The following is a 14,251-nucleotide window of genomic DNA, read 5'->3' on the forward strand; positions in this document are numbered from 1 at the left end:
CTGCTTGTGGGGCCCCTGTTTATCGGGGATTAACTGCTGACTGCCTCTGCAGAATGGACCTTGGGAAAACAGAGCAGGTTGCTTGCCTGACTGGGTTTGTGGGCTGAAGCTCCTGCCTGCTTCATGTGAAGGCACCTTCCAGGTTTGCTGAAACTTCAGCTGCAGCATATGGACAGCATGGGAGATTATGAAGGCTAGGAATAAAGCTGTCACTGTCACACTGGGGCACAGCATGTGGAGCCCCGTGGGGGAGCTGCTGAACAGAAGTCACTGATGAGCTGGGGAAAACCAGTGAGCTGTGGGAAGGCCGCCATGTAAAGAGCGTGTGAGAGAACGGTTTAAACTCTCTGGGCAGATACAAGGTGCTGTTCCGCGAAAGGGAAGACGAACTGAAAGTGTCTTTAGAGGTTTCTATCCAACAGGTTTATGTTTTAGCAATTAAAATATCAATTCCCAGGAGAAAAATCTAGAAGGGGGTTTGGAAAATAACTTTTATAGCATCTGGCTTAGACTATGATTTTTGTTTTTTATTGTTTTCTTTCACTTTCAAATAGTATTTTTTTCATTCTTGGAAATTCTCACGCATCTGTCCAATACATCTTGATCATGTGCAACTTCTCCACCCAACAGCTTCTACTTCTAGCTCCCAAGAATCCGAATTTTTTCCAAATACGCTAATGCCTCCCTGCCAGAAAAAGAAAACACACTTTTGGTAGCTCCCCCAAAAGGGAGACTCCTCTTCTATATTCTTAGGAAGTGACTACAAGATAAATGTGAGCCTTGTTTTCCCAAGGGTGCCTGTTCCTAATTTATCAATGATTTTCCTCTATAAGGTGTGCATGTGTGAACACAATGGGGGGGGGAGACAGGGGAGAGACAGGGGGATGTGAAGGGGAGGAATGAAGGGAAGGCAAGAGTAGGATCTAGGCCTGGGGAGAAAATCAGACTTCACTGCAGGGCTGGCAGACAGCGTCAGTAAAAGCGGTTTCTACCGCTATGGGACGAACACATACTTTCATTAAAAAGCTTAATTATTTGCTTTAATGGACATTTTCTCATAGAATACTTAGTTTCAAGAGTGTTCTGATCTTCTTAGCAAACTAAAAAGGACACTGAGAACAGAGGCTGTACTTGGAGGGTGCCCATTTTCTTCTTGAAACGGACATTCATTATTGACACTGATAGCTACTGCTAGGGATTGGGTTGGGGAGCAACGGCCGGAGACAGCTGCTCTCACACCCAGTGGTTATGAGAGCATGTCTATTAATGTGTAAAAGGAACAATCTCATGGCTGTGTAGAAAGCTAACAGAAAGGAAAGAAGTATTAAAAATATGTTCGGTTCACTGAAACAGTTTAATGGCTTTATAATTCTCTCTGGAATGGTTTACCTCATTGAGTGTAGGTGTGAGGGGCTATGTGTGAGAGCAAACTGAAGAAAAACAGGGACCAGTGAGTGCTGAGAATGGCAGGTATGCACTGGAAACTACAGGAAGGGATAGAATTTTATTGCTGAAAGTACTTGAGGGGAAACTATTTTTAGTCAGAAGAGAGTTGATTTTATGTTTTAAAAATGCCAAGCACATATGAGAAAAGAAACTGTGATTTGAGTTTGTGGTTTCTGTTTTTATTTCAGAAGTTGGAGGTGGGACACATTTTGGACTTAATAAGCCTAGAATGAAATAAAAGTGCCCATGGCTCAAATGGTGTGGAGAAAGGGTTGTGACAAATTAGGAGACCGAAGAAACCAAAGTCAGGACTTGGGATGGGTCCCCAGGGTGTGTGTGGAAGGCATCAAGGAAGACTACAGTATGGTGCAGATAAAAATGACAACACAGAGCTAAAAGTTGATATAAGAGCTCACGCGCATTCAATGATTACCAATTCCCAGGCACTCTTCCAAGCTCCTTCTATATTACCTTCATTTTATAGATGAAGAAAACGGCTTTGAAAACTTGATAGAACTTTCTGAGTGACATTGCAAGTGAGTGTCAAGGTCAGCAATCCACCTGAGAGCCTCTGTCCTTAGTTTCCTTGGTGTCATTCATGTCTGATAGTGTGGTTGCTTCAACAATTCGAGGGATGTCACAAGGAGAAGAGGGGCAAGTCTCAGGTGGATGAGCCTCTTGCCTGTGTGGTGGGAGACGCCTGAATGGCAAACTGGCATCCTCACAAGATCCCCAGTGGGCCTTAAGTTATAGAAGTGTGTCATCTCCAGTTTCTAAGCTAGGCATCCAGGATTTAGGCAACCTCAGGGTTCACATGGGATTATCAAAGGAGTCTGTGTCACCCACAGCTAGCTCCTGGTGAATGTTGGCAGTCTGGGTGTTTCCGGGGCCAAGGGGAAAACAAGCAGGAGAAACAGCACTGTGAGCCCTGCCTTCTCATGTGGCTCTGTGCCCTAAGTATGTTTGTATCCATGCTTCCTCTGTTCATAGGGCTATTAGTCAGATTAGATTGGGGCTCACCTTAATGATATAATTCTAAGAACTCTTTTTATTTACAATGACCTCATTCCTAAGTCAGAAAATTTCAAAGTCCAAGGGGTTAGGAGAGCCATGATGCTTTGAGAGCGACAGTGGAACCCATTGTAGTGGATACTGGCTACTGCAAGACTCCCCACTCCCAGTTATCACCCTATTACACTTTTTATATCTTGATATCATCTGAATTTCAAAGAATTTTACTGAGTATATTAGTCTATTTTTGTTACTGTAATAAAATACTTTAGGTAGACTACATTGTGAAGCAAAGGGGCTGACATTAGGTCATGGCTGTTGGAGACTCATCTGGTGCTGGCTTCTTCCTGGCAGTGTCTCAAGGAACCATAGAACATCACATGGCAAGAGACAGCACACATTTCTCAGCCTTCCTGTCTGGTTTCTATCCTTCATCTTACAAAGCCACCAATGTTAGTCATGGGAATCACCCGAGTAGCTTTCCTTAAACTTTATCACTTTCCCCAAAGGCCACCTATGAACACTGGACACTGTCATAAGCTTGTTTCACTCTTTATACCATAAGCATGTAACTTTGTGGATGAAACTTCTACCTGGGTTTAGTGAGATTCAGAAGAAGGCAAATCACACTCTAGCCATAGCATTAGGACTGTATGGAAGACAGAAAAGAAAATATGGCGATGATGAAAAGCTTTGATGCCAAGTCACAAGTGGAATCTGGTAAATGATCTGAAAAACAAACAGATCCGCACACAAATTATAGGGTCATTTGAGAAGGGAAGTAGAGCCAGTGGCTTTATTTCACTTGCTTATTTGCTTTTTTCTTTTTGGTTTGTTCTATAGGTCATGAATTTCAATTCCAGAAATGCTAAATGACCTACTACTGAAGGTCTGCCAACTACTATTATGCTGTTTCAGTTATATTTTAAACGTAAGTGTTCTTACAGGCCCATTTTTCAACTGTGTCAAATGGCTCTCTGTATAATATTTAAAATTTTATTTTTGTAAAGCTATTCAGGAAAATGGTTATAAGAATATGTGAAAACAATATGGAGATAATATTTGTAGTAAGTCTTAGACATGTATAGCCTTAACAAAATTACTAAGATGTTGGGTAAATATAATGATTATAAATATTTAACTATACACTATCTACAGGTGCCAATCTGCATACAGCTACACAGAATTCAGATAATATACATTGACTCCAAGATGCATAATGGATTTCTCATTATTATTATTATTATTTTTAAAGCCACCTTGAACTTTCATAGTTTCCTTTTCTCCAAAGTCCCTTAATCTTCCAGTAAGATCAGATAGCATCACTGGGAGAAGTACATGCACTTGACGCAAAAGCCTCATTCTTCATTCCACGGACAGATAAACAGTAATTGCTGGAAATATAGCTTCAGAATTTAAATATATGGAGCTGGGAATTGTTGGATAACAATGAGAGTAGGAAGCCTATAGGTAGGTTTGGTAGTGATTGTGGCATGAAATGGAAAACATAAGAAAAGAAAATTCTTACGTTTTTAGTTTAGAGTATATTTTTTCCAAGAAAGAAGGCCATGGCAAGAGGGTATAAGAAATTGAAATCTCAAATCAATAGTTCAACTGGAATTTTTGCTTTACTGTATGCTAATGACATAGAGCAAGTGTTGTCACTGATGTCACTTTTGAAATTAGGGACCTGAGTCAGGATGTGTCTGGATCCTGACATCAGAGTTCAGAGTTCACTGTAAACTTGACCCTAACATTTGGGGATGCCTTCTTTTTCTTTCTGGAACAATATCCAGATGCTTCTATGACCATGTATATTCTTATGATTATTACATTTTTATGGCTGTTCATCTACTTCTGAATATCAAATAATAGCAGCAAAAAGATCATCATCTCTTCCCTGCTCCTGGACATCAGCTAACAGGGACAGACAGACCCTCACTCCACTCCCCCTGGCTTCCCTCCCTTCCTCACCGTGTGCCTGTGCAACATAAGCCAGTCCGTAACAAATTCATAACAGAAGGGACATAGTGAAAAGAGAAATACAAAAAGACTTGTCCTCAAGCTGGACACAGAGAGATGGATGATAGTGATGATGAAAACAGCCAGGAAAGCATATAAAAAAGGAGATGGTCTGCAGTGGGTGGCCAGGAAAGACCATCCTGAGGAAATGGTATTCATATAGACTGAAAAAAGCACAGAGGAGACAGTGTGGACAGGGAAGACTAGTGACAGCATGAGGGCTCCGGGCAGAAAGTAATAAGCACAGGGATAAATGTTGCAGTGCGCAAGGCGAGCAGTAGAAGGCAAAGATGGCTACTATGCTAGGGCGCTAGAGAAAATAGGATAGAAGCCAGAGGGCAGGAGCAAAGTTTGGGGTGTAAGCAAGGCGAGACAGGGCAAAGAGTAGAAAACTAGGCCGTGGCAGACTGTTAGTCTTTAAGTACAGAGTAAGGAGGGAACCAGATACTGTCACTGCAGGCCTATACTCCGGGCTGCTGTGTGAACAATCTGCAGGAGGAAGGCCTGGCAGGAAGCCAGGGGGATGAAAGAGGGTACTGTCAGGAACAGTGTAGCTGAAAGAGGAGAGTTGGGCCAACAAATGCTGACGTGCTGTTGTAGTTTCATAACCCGATTTCGTCCACTTAACCCATTGTAGTTCATTTCAAAAATGTAGGGAGAGTCCCAGAATTAAATCTCTTAATATTTTCTTGAATGGATCAATGGTAATACATATGATAATCAATTGGCAGACATCTTGTTTTTCAGTTCTAAGTGACTGCAAAGAGTACCTCATATGGATCAGTTGTCTAGTTATTCCCTTCATGGACACTTTACATTAGGTGCAAACTGACTTATAGCACTCATACCAGTTAGCTCTCCCAGATAGTGTTTCCAAAGTCTGTTCTCCATCCTCCTGCCAGCCTGGTGTATTGCCAGTCTTTTTGGTTTATCTGTCTACTGGGTAGGGAGACCTCAATACTCTGATATTTATTCTTTTAATCACTTATGAGTTTTCTATTTTCACGTGTTTATTGACAGTTTATACTTGATTTTTGCTTGTTTATAGATGGAAATGTTCTTATCTCCGATGGGTGGACACAATTCTTTTTTAACCTTTGCCATGCGCATGATACACTGTAGACTAGCTTTCTGTGTGGCTTTTAATCTTGTGGACATGGAGTTCCTGTTTGTATGTTTATACTGTTTTACCATATGTATTTCTCCACTTCGAAGTTCTTAATTCTGACACCTGCCAGTGTTGTTGTTTATAATTCTAAGTATGCTGATAAATCCAAAAAGCCTGCCTCCAAGACTAGAAAACTGCTTTTCATTTGCTTTGTTTCCTCTCAGGAATACATGTGGGATTAGTAGAAGGTTTTAGGGAGTGTTATTTGTGACTTTGACAAGTCTCCAGGACACTGCCCCAATAGTTCTGTTTAAGAGTGTTCTTTCCTTCCCTAATTGGCTGTTCTATCTTCATATAAAATTATCAGGACCATGAGCTCTGTTTTCTTTCTTTCTTTCTTTCTTTCTTTTTTTTTTTTTTTTTGGTGACAGGATTTCTCAGTATAGCCTTGGCTATCCTAGACTTGTTTTTTAGACCAGGCTGGCCTTGAACTCACAGTGAACTGCCTGCCTCTGCCTCTCAAGTGCTGGGATTAAAGGCATGCACCATCAAGCCTGGAGCTGTTTTGTTTCTGATTTCTCATCTGATGGCAGGTTCACACTGTTTAGTTGCTGTTGTTTTGTATATCTTCTATATATTTTGTATACACGTTTTATATCTGCTAGCACAGATTTAGTCACACTAGTCATCTTTCTCAGAATATCTTCTTTATTTTAAAATACTTATTTTTAAAATGTTTTTAGGATTATTTTGGAATTTTATACAAAAAGTCCTGTTGTGGCATTGGTAAGGATAAAATTACATTCATAGGTTAACAGTAGCATCCTAGGTTATCAGAAATTTTTTCAAAGTGATTCAGTTTGGTATCAAGTAAAGTTTATAATATGTGGTAACCCATCTTTTAGAAGTATATGAGAAATAATAGTTTTAGATGACTTATTTACTCAACAAATAAATACCGTGCTGCACATATAGTCAGCACTGTTTCAGTGTCAAGGGCGTAGGATCCTTTCCCGTATCCTATAGGAGAGAAAAACTAGAGTTTACCTCCGATTTTGGGTGGAGTAGGATGGATTTGGTGACTGCCAATGAGTCTGATACAATATTTACTTAACAGTCAGTCTAGAGAGATGACTCAGCAGTTAAGAGCACTATTGCTCTTGCAGAGGAACTGAGTTTGGGTTCCAGCCACCCACATGGTTGCTCCCAACTATCCCTATGTCCAGTTTCCAAGGCGCTAACACTTTCTTCTGAACTCCTCTAGCACCAGGCAGGCATGTAGTGCACAACATATATATGGTCAAACCACACACACACACACACACACATACACACACACACACACACACACACACACACTCACTAAATATAAAGAAAACCTTTTACTTTGAAGGCAAGAGGAGATTGGACGGCAACTGATCTGTGAGAGCAAGAGAGATTTTGATTGGTTTGTAAGAAGGAAAGAACAAGAACATACTTACTTGGTACCACAAAGAGGTGCCGGGGGAGGGGTCTGACCAGAAAGGACAGACAGGAGGTTCCTGAAATATCTGTGCAATTTCTTGAAGGGGTGGAAAGAAGGAGTATGTTCCACAGGAACAGTGTGAGGTTTTCAGAGGAGTAAGAAGTGGGCTAGTGCACAGATTAGCTAGTGTTAACTACAGAAATGGAAAGGGCGTTTTTGCATGGGTGATAACCAAATAAGCTGTAGAGAACTTCTCACTGGTGGCTGCTTCCTTCCAGTTGCAGCTTCAATGCCAAAACTTCTTTGTTTCTAAGTGAATTTTTGCAGTGTGGAAGCCAGTGCTTAAACAGCACCAGACACATACCTGCAGCTTCACCTTTACGGAGCAAGCCCACACATGAGTGAGCTGTTCGCACTTGTATGCTGCTAACTAGCATGTTTGTGCTGTGCATGTGATGCCCTATTTTCAACATGCATGCCCTGATGCGACAACTTCTGTAACAGTGCGAGACATTTCTTTATCTTTACCATAGGCTGTAGTAGAAAAAGCTTTCAGCTTAGAAGACTTTGGGTTTAACTATCTGGTCTGTCATGTTATACTTCCTTAAAGTTAGATGTTATTTAGCTTTTTTTTTTTCAGTTTCACTTTGCAAAATGAGGTAATTGGAACAATATATTGATTTTTCAATTCTTCCATACCAATGGACATTTCCATGTTTTTTTGTTTGTTTCTTTTCTCATTCCTTCTCCTGCCGCCCTTCCTCTCTCACTCCTTTGTTTTTTACCTTTCTTTAGAGGTTTCATTACGTAGTATTAGCTGGGCCCTATCTTTTGGTTCTCCTCTGGCCTTTAGCTCCAAAGTGTTTGGTTATAGAAGTATGATATTGTGCCACTGGCTATTTTATTTGAGAACTGAACCCAGGGGATTGAGAAAGCTAGTAAAGTACTCTGCCACACTGAAGTACAGCCCCAACTGTGAAGATATTTATACACCTGGGAGCTGAAGCTCAATTTGTAGAGTAGGCAGTGTAGACCTTTTCAGATGGAAGTAGAATTGGGAAAGACATGAGCTGCACGCATTAGTCCAAGCATGTTTGTAGAGGACAACATCATATTGTAAGGTAGAAGGTTGGACAAGCCCCTTTGCCCAAGCCATCTATAGTAGGCCCTCCATGCAGCTTTTACCCTTCTTGCATTGTGCTGTGAAGGCCCATTCGTGGAGCTTTCTGGCACAAACTTAGAAATCTACTGAGATTATCTCTCCCAACTTTAACAGTTACAAAACTTACCATAAATTTTTCATAATACTGTGAAGTAAGGAATACAGTGGCCTTAAGTCTACTAAGCTCACAGATAGGAAAACTCAATTTCAGAAGATCATTTTTTTTTTTTTTGTCATATCTTGTCTAGTGAATAGACGAGTAGGGACTCTGCTCCAGGCTTCTGTTCTTGGTCTGGACACTATTACATTGCTATCGGAATTCTTCAATCGGAATTACATTGATTTCAATAAATAATCTGAAAAATTATTGGAAAGCATTTTTGTCAGAAATTGTTACTGCACATTCATATTTCATTTCCTATTCTCACACTTGTCCTGAAACTGCTTAATGTTTCCTTGAGTGTTTTTCGGTACTGGATGAACAAAGTTTTGAAATCTTAATCAGATTTCTAAGAAATAATTATCTCTGAGGAACTGTTCTAATTCTCACAGAAATCCCAAAATTGCAGATCAGCTGAGCTGAAAGAACATGGGGCTGTTTAATTTTTGAGATCAGTTTAATTTTTTAAATTAGTTTTGTATTGATGTAGATGACTCACTTAGTCTTATTTAATGTAGAACCCATTAATATGGAAACCCACTTATAACCTTAATATTTATTAAGAATTAAGTTGAAATATATGTAGTGTTTGCAAAGAATAATCTAAAATTTGAATTCTATACCAACGTATCAGAATTAAAGTTATTTTTCATCAATATACAAAATTCTATACCAAAGAGTTAAAAATAGCCTTATTTATGAATAACAATTAGGGCCATAAGTTGAGAAGATTCAATAATCTACTTTTTGTTTTGTTCTATTATCCTTATATATTTCTGTATCCCTCCTTTCTTTTCAACTCCTGTCTTCATACCTATGAAAGAAAGATAAAGGAAAAGAGAGACATCTCTGAGTCCAACCTTATTTTCTCTCTGAATATAAGACCAATAATAACTTATAACCACCTCCCATGAAAATAAGTATCTGTAGCCCAAGAGAGCAAACAAAATGCTACCCAACCCATACAACTCACTTATAATACAAGGTTCACTTCGAAAAACTTGAAAGTGGTATTGCAGGCTGTTTAGGATAATTAAGTAATCTAAGCTAATTGTTAGTTGATCAAATCATGGTCATATCAATTACTAGTCTATTTTTATTACAATAATATACATACTAGGTTTAACAGATAAGATTCTATAGTTGCTTTAGTAAAATAGATAAGGTCTTCAAAGGCCTCAGAGACCTATAGAATATGGCATTTAAAGATGTTTTTATTACTTTAAAGATTCTTTGACAACAAAACCGCTTAACTCCTGGCAATACCCAGCCAACCTCAAAGAAGATGATGAAGGTCAAAGAACCTCCTTATAAAGATGGCTTCAAACGTGGCAAACCAGCCACTGAGCAAAATTTTCTCATTTCTGCCACAGATAGAATTCTGACTGAAAAATTGGCGAGCTTGGATGCAGACAGAGTCGACAGGCAAACTCTGCCAAGACAGGGTAAGCAAGTCCTCAATAGTTCTGACCTCACAAATATATCTGTCAGATATGTTAAGTCCAAAGGGTGAAGAGGATGCTCCAACATCATAGAGATTTTGGGTGACTGTTCAGGCTGTCTCTGTCATTTTTTCATTTTGGAAGCTGCTCACATGTACTTCTGATTTACTCAGGTATTTAAGTTTTATTCTTTCTCAAATGCCTGATGGGGTTGAAGATCAAATAGTTTAGTCTTATAATTAAGCTTAGTTGTTTATGGGTTAAGATAGTTTTAGGTCTAGATAAATATTTTAAGTTGATAGATATGAGATATGACAGGTTTTGATTTTCATTCAGAATTTTGGACTCACCAAGATAGGAAAGATTTTTCTTCAAGGTTGCCAAATACAAGTAGCCAAAACACTATGAATGTAACATTTATATAATTTCCATTTATTTCATGGTTCTTTTTGTTGTATGTAGTTTATTTTATTTATGTGTAATAATATAAATGTATATGTAAAAAGAAATATAATAAAAAATGTAGAGAAAAAGATTCATGAGAGACAAAGGAAAGTAAAAATAAAGAGAATTAAGTCAATTAAAATTAACATTAAGCTTAGAGGTGATCTTCCCACAAATGAGGATCAGGGACAAATGGAGGATGTTTTGTTCTGTTTCTGTTGTGAAGATCTTGGCCGTGTGAGGCTATTATACATCCTTCAAGGCTCATCTCATAAACCGTGTCCCCTGTGCGATTCACTTGTGTTGGCTTTGTCTCTTCCTGTGAACAATCCGCCCCTCCTGAGAGCTGCCCTAGAGGCAGATGCTATAGCAGTAGCTCTCTTTATACCTGTAGAACAGCACCTTGCAAAATCCCTGCTTTTTGCTGGCGTTTAGTTTATGAACAGAGAACAACTAAAAGATGTTTTCCCGTTATAAAAGTGATATGTATCCAATGAGGAAATTTTATAAAAATGCCAAAATGTTGAAATAAAAAATATAGCTTCCTTAATACAAGCAATGTTTAGAATTTCCAATGGTTTTCTTTGCCATAGGCCAATAATGTTGAGCTTAATAGGGTAGGCATTTTTTTTTTCAAGTGCTAGAAGGTTATATTTGTTGTGGTCACCCAATTTACACTTTGGATTCTGGCTCATGAACATATTTATAATTTGTCTGTATATCCATACAGTATCATATAGATATCTAGAACAGGAAGGGGGTTGTTTATAGTATGGGGAAGCTAGTCTGGAACATATTGTATAAAGATTTTTGATTCAGGAAATCAATTATTTTGCTGTTTTTTTTTTTTTTAAATAAAGCAGGATTGGTTGTTTTAAACATAGATTTAACCTACACATTTAGGTAGTGGAGTATGGGGCATTTATAAGAACTGTGGATTTCTCAGAGTGGCCCTTGGGGTTCTTAATAGGGAAGAACGTCATCCTCAAAAATTTCAGCAGAATTAATGGAATGAATTGCAACCTGTCTATGGAGGGAAATCCAGTTATTGATTCAGTTGGGTGATGTGACTCACACTCAGCGGGGGAAAACATGTTCCCATGAGCTCCTTCAGTTAATGGTCTGAGGGCAGTTGAGAACAAGCTCTGGATGTCAGCGACAGTTTCATCATTAAAATGAAGGACACACTGGCAAGATTTTAAGCACAAACCCTGGCAATAATCTCCTTCAAACTACCCTTCTCCCACTCCCTACTTCTTTTGGCAGGACTGACAGTCAGCCTGGGCAAGCAAGCCAGGCTCCAGAACAGCAGGGGTGCATGCTTGTGGTCAGGGCCACACCAATGGGCCATTGGCATCAGCTACTCTAATGAACGTCAGTCATGTCATGGGAGTTGGCTTATTTCTAAAAATTGAGTTTGAAAAGAGATTACTGACACTGGGGCTTCTTGCTGGCAAGAACTGAGATAATTTCACATCACCCAGCAGCAGAATATCATTAATGCAGGCCTTCCTCTATTTGTAACATTTTAAGTGCATAAATATCATATAAATTTCTCATAGCTTTAAACAGTACAAAAATATGTAATGATGTATAGCACTCAGAAATATCTACTGCCAACATTTCTATGTATTTCACATATTAATGCATAGTTAGAATTTGTATTAGTTGCTTTTCTTGTTCAACAAAATATTTGGCAAACTCAACTTAAGGAAGGCTTAGTGTGGGCTCCAGTTTGAAGAGATCCTAATCCATTAGGGTGGGAAAGACAAGGCAACAGTTTGAGAATGCTGCATCTGGAGTTAGGAAGCAGAGAGAGATGGATGCTATTTCTCTTGGTTTTTTTTCTCCCCTTTTCATTCGATATGTTACTCCTGCCTTTGGAATGTCACCACTTGCTGTTAAGAAAGGTATACCTTCCAAAGTTAAACCTCTCTGGAAGCTCCCTTAAGTGTACACCCAGACATATGCCTCATTAATGGCATAGGTGCTTCTAATCCCAGGAAGCTGATGGTAGTGATGAAGCATCACATTTGTATTGCATGTAAATATTCTACCCTTGTCACTCAGGTTTTGATATCTATATCTTGACATGGACTTGTCTTTAAATAAGTGAATGCCCAGGCAACATTTTAGAAGTTAGCTCAGAATTCTGGAAAAAGCATTAACAAAATTAATTTAACCAGTTTTCTTTTGTGCAAGTTAGAATAGTTCCAATTTTTCCCTTTGGTATTAAATGTAACATTTCAAGTAATATTGCTGTCCAAATCTCAAGTTACTCCTTCAGGATAGCTATGTACTACAGAAATTACTGAGTAAACATTAGTTTAGGTTTTTTTGTTTGTTTGGTTGTTGTTGTTGTTGTTGTGCTATAACAAAATGCCCTGGGTGGATTAGAAACAATACACACTTATTTTGCACAGTTCTAGAGGTGCTTTGTATGTGTGTGGTGGTGGGGAGTGGTGGGGTGGTGGGGTGGTGCGGTGGTGAGGTTGGGAGGAGGTGAAGGGGGTGCTGTCCAGCAGCAGTGCATCCAGACTATTTTACAGCAAGACTCCTTCTCAGGGCATTCATCCTGTTGCTGAGATATCTGAGTGCCTGAGATAATCACCTTCTTCATTGTCAACTTTCTTTTTTTAGAGACAGGGTTTCTCTGTGTAGCCTTGACTGTCCTGGATGTTCACTGTAGACCAGGCTGGCCTCAAACTCACAGAGATCCTCTTGCCTCTGCCTCCCTGTGTGCTGGGATTGTCAACTTGATACAAAAGAGAATCATCTAGGAAAAGAGTCTTAATGTGATACTCTGGGTTGCCCTGTGGCCATGACTATAGGGAGTTGCTTTAATTAATTTAAGTGAGGTGAGAAATTAAAGCCAGGCTCCAGAAGAGCAGGGACTCATGCTTGTAATTGGGTCACACCAACAGGCCATTGGCATAAATTACTGTACCGTTACCCAGGGAGGGGGATTTGGAATTGCATATGACTGTAGAATTGGAGTTGCCAAAAACCAGGCAGTAAGCATGCACACACTCATTTCTCTCTGCTTTTGTCCATGGTTTTAGTTTAACTTCCTGAGAATGGACTGTGACCTGGAACTAACTGTAAGGTTAAATAAGCTTCTGTCTCAACTACATTTCTGTGGGTGTATTTTAGCAGTGCAGTAGAAATGGAACTATCACACTTTTCTAATCCAAAACATTTAACCCTATAACCCTAAATATGTTCATACTGGGGATAAAGTTTCAACTGATGAGTATGAGACCCACACATTGCAAACCAAGCCACAAGAAATGAAGTATCTAAGATCGTCATCTCTATCATTAGATTTCTGACTAGAGAAGGTAAAAACATTTGCTGTCCTATAACCAATTGTCCAAGGATATCCTTTAAAAAATAGTATATATAAAGTGGTTACTATTTTAATAGAAGAATTTATTCCTAAAAATGACACTCTTTTGATTACTAAATGAGCATATAACTTCTCATATAGTTTGTTTTTGCGTTTCATATAGTGCCTTTATATGGCTCTCCTTTTGTTTTTTTATATTGGCTGATAAGTTTTCTTTGTTTTCTTACCCTAATACTTTTATAGCCTCATCCCATTGTATTACAAAACATGGTCACTTTCTTTTTATAATTTGTTTTTGCCTTTTCATTTTATTGCATTCCTGAGGGCATAGGCCTTTGTACTTACTATGATTGTAGCTTTTATTTTTAGGTTTTATATTTGAAATGTGGTTTCTTCTGTAATAGAATATATCACTGAATATTTACTTTCTTTTGTTGTTGTTGTTACTTTTAAAATAGAACTTACCCTTTGGAGGCAAAGGTGTCCTGGACCTATAATTGTAGCAACACGAGGCTACAATGGTGGCCTTGAGCTCATAGCAATAGTCCCCTCTCAGCCTCCCAGGTGCTAGTATTTCAATCTATAATATACAGCTAATTTCTTACCCTTTTGCTCCTATACTATGTCATTAATAAGAGATGA

At 38.9% G+C, this 14,251-nt stretch overlaps 1 protein-coding gene across 1 annotated transcript in view; it reads right to left on the minus strand.

The window, feature by feature from the left end:
• Positions 1-14,251, minus strand: part of Cdh20 (cadherin 20) — a 256,772-nt gene that overhangs the window by 180,378 nt on the left and 62,143 nt on the right. The gene's annotated exons all lie outside the window — the stretch shown is intronic.

The sequence above is a fragment of the Acomys russatus genome, chromosome 6, assembly GCF_903995435.1.
Source record: "Acomys russatus chromosome 6, mAcoRus1.1, whole genome shotgun sequence".
NCBI classification, from domain to species: domain Eukaryota; kingdom Metazoa; phylum Chordata; class Mammalia; order Rodentia; family Muridae; genus Acomys; species Acomys russatus.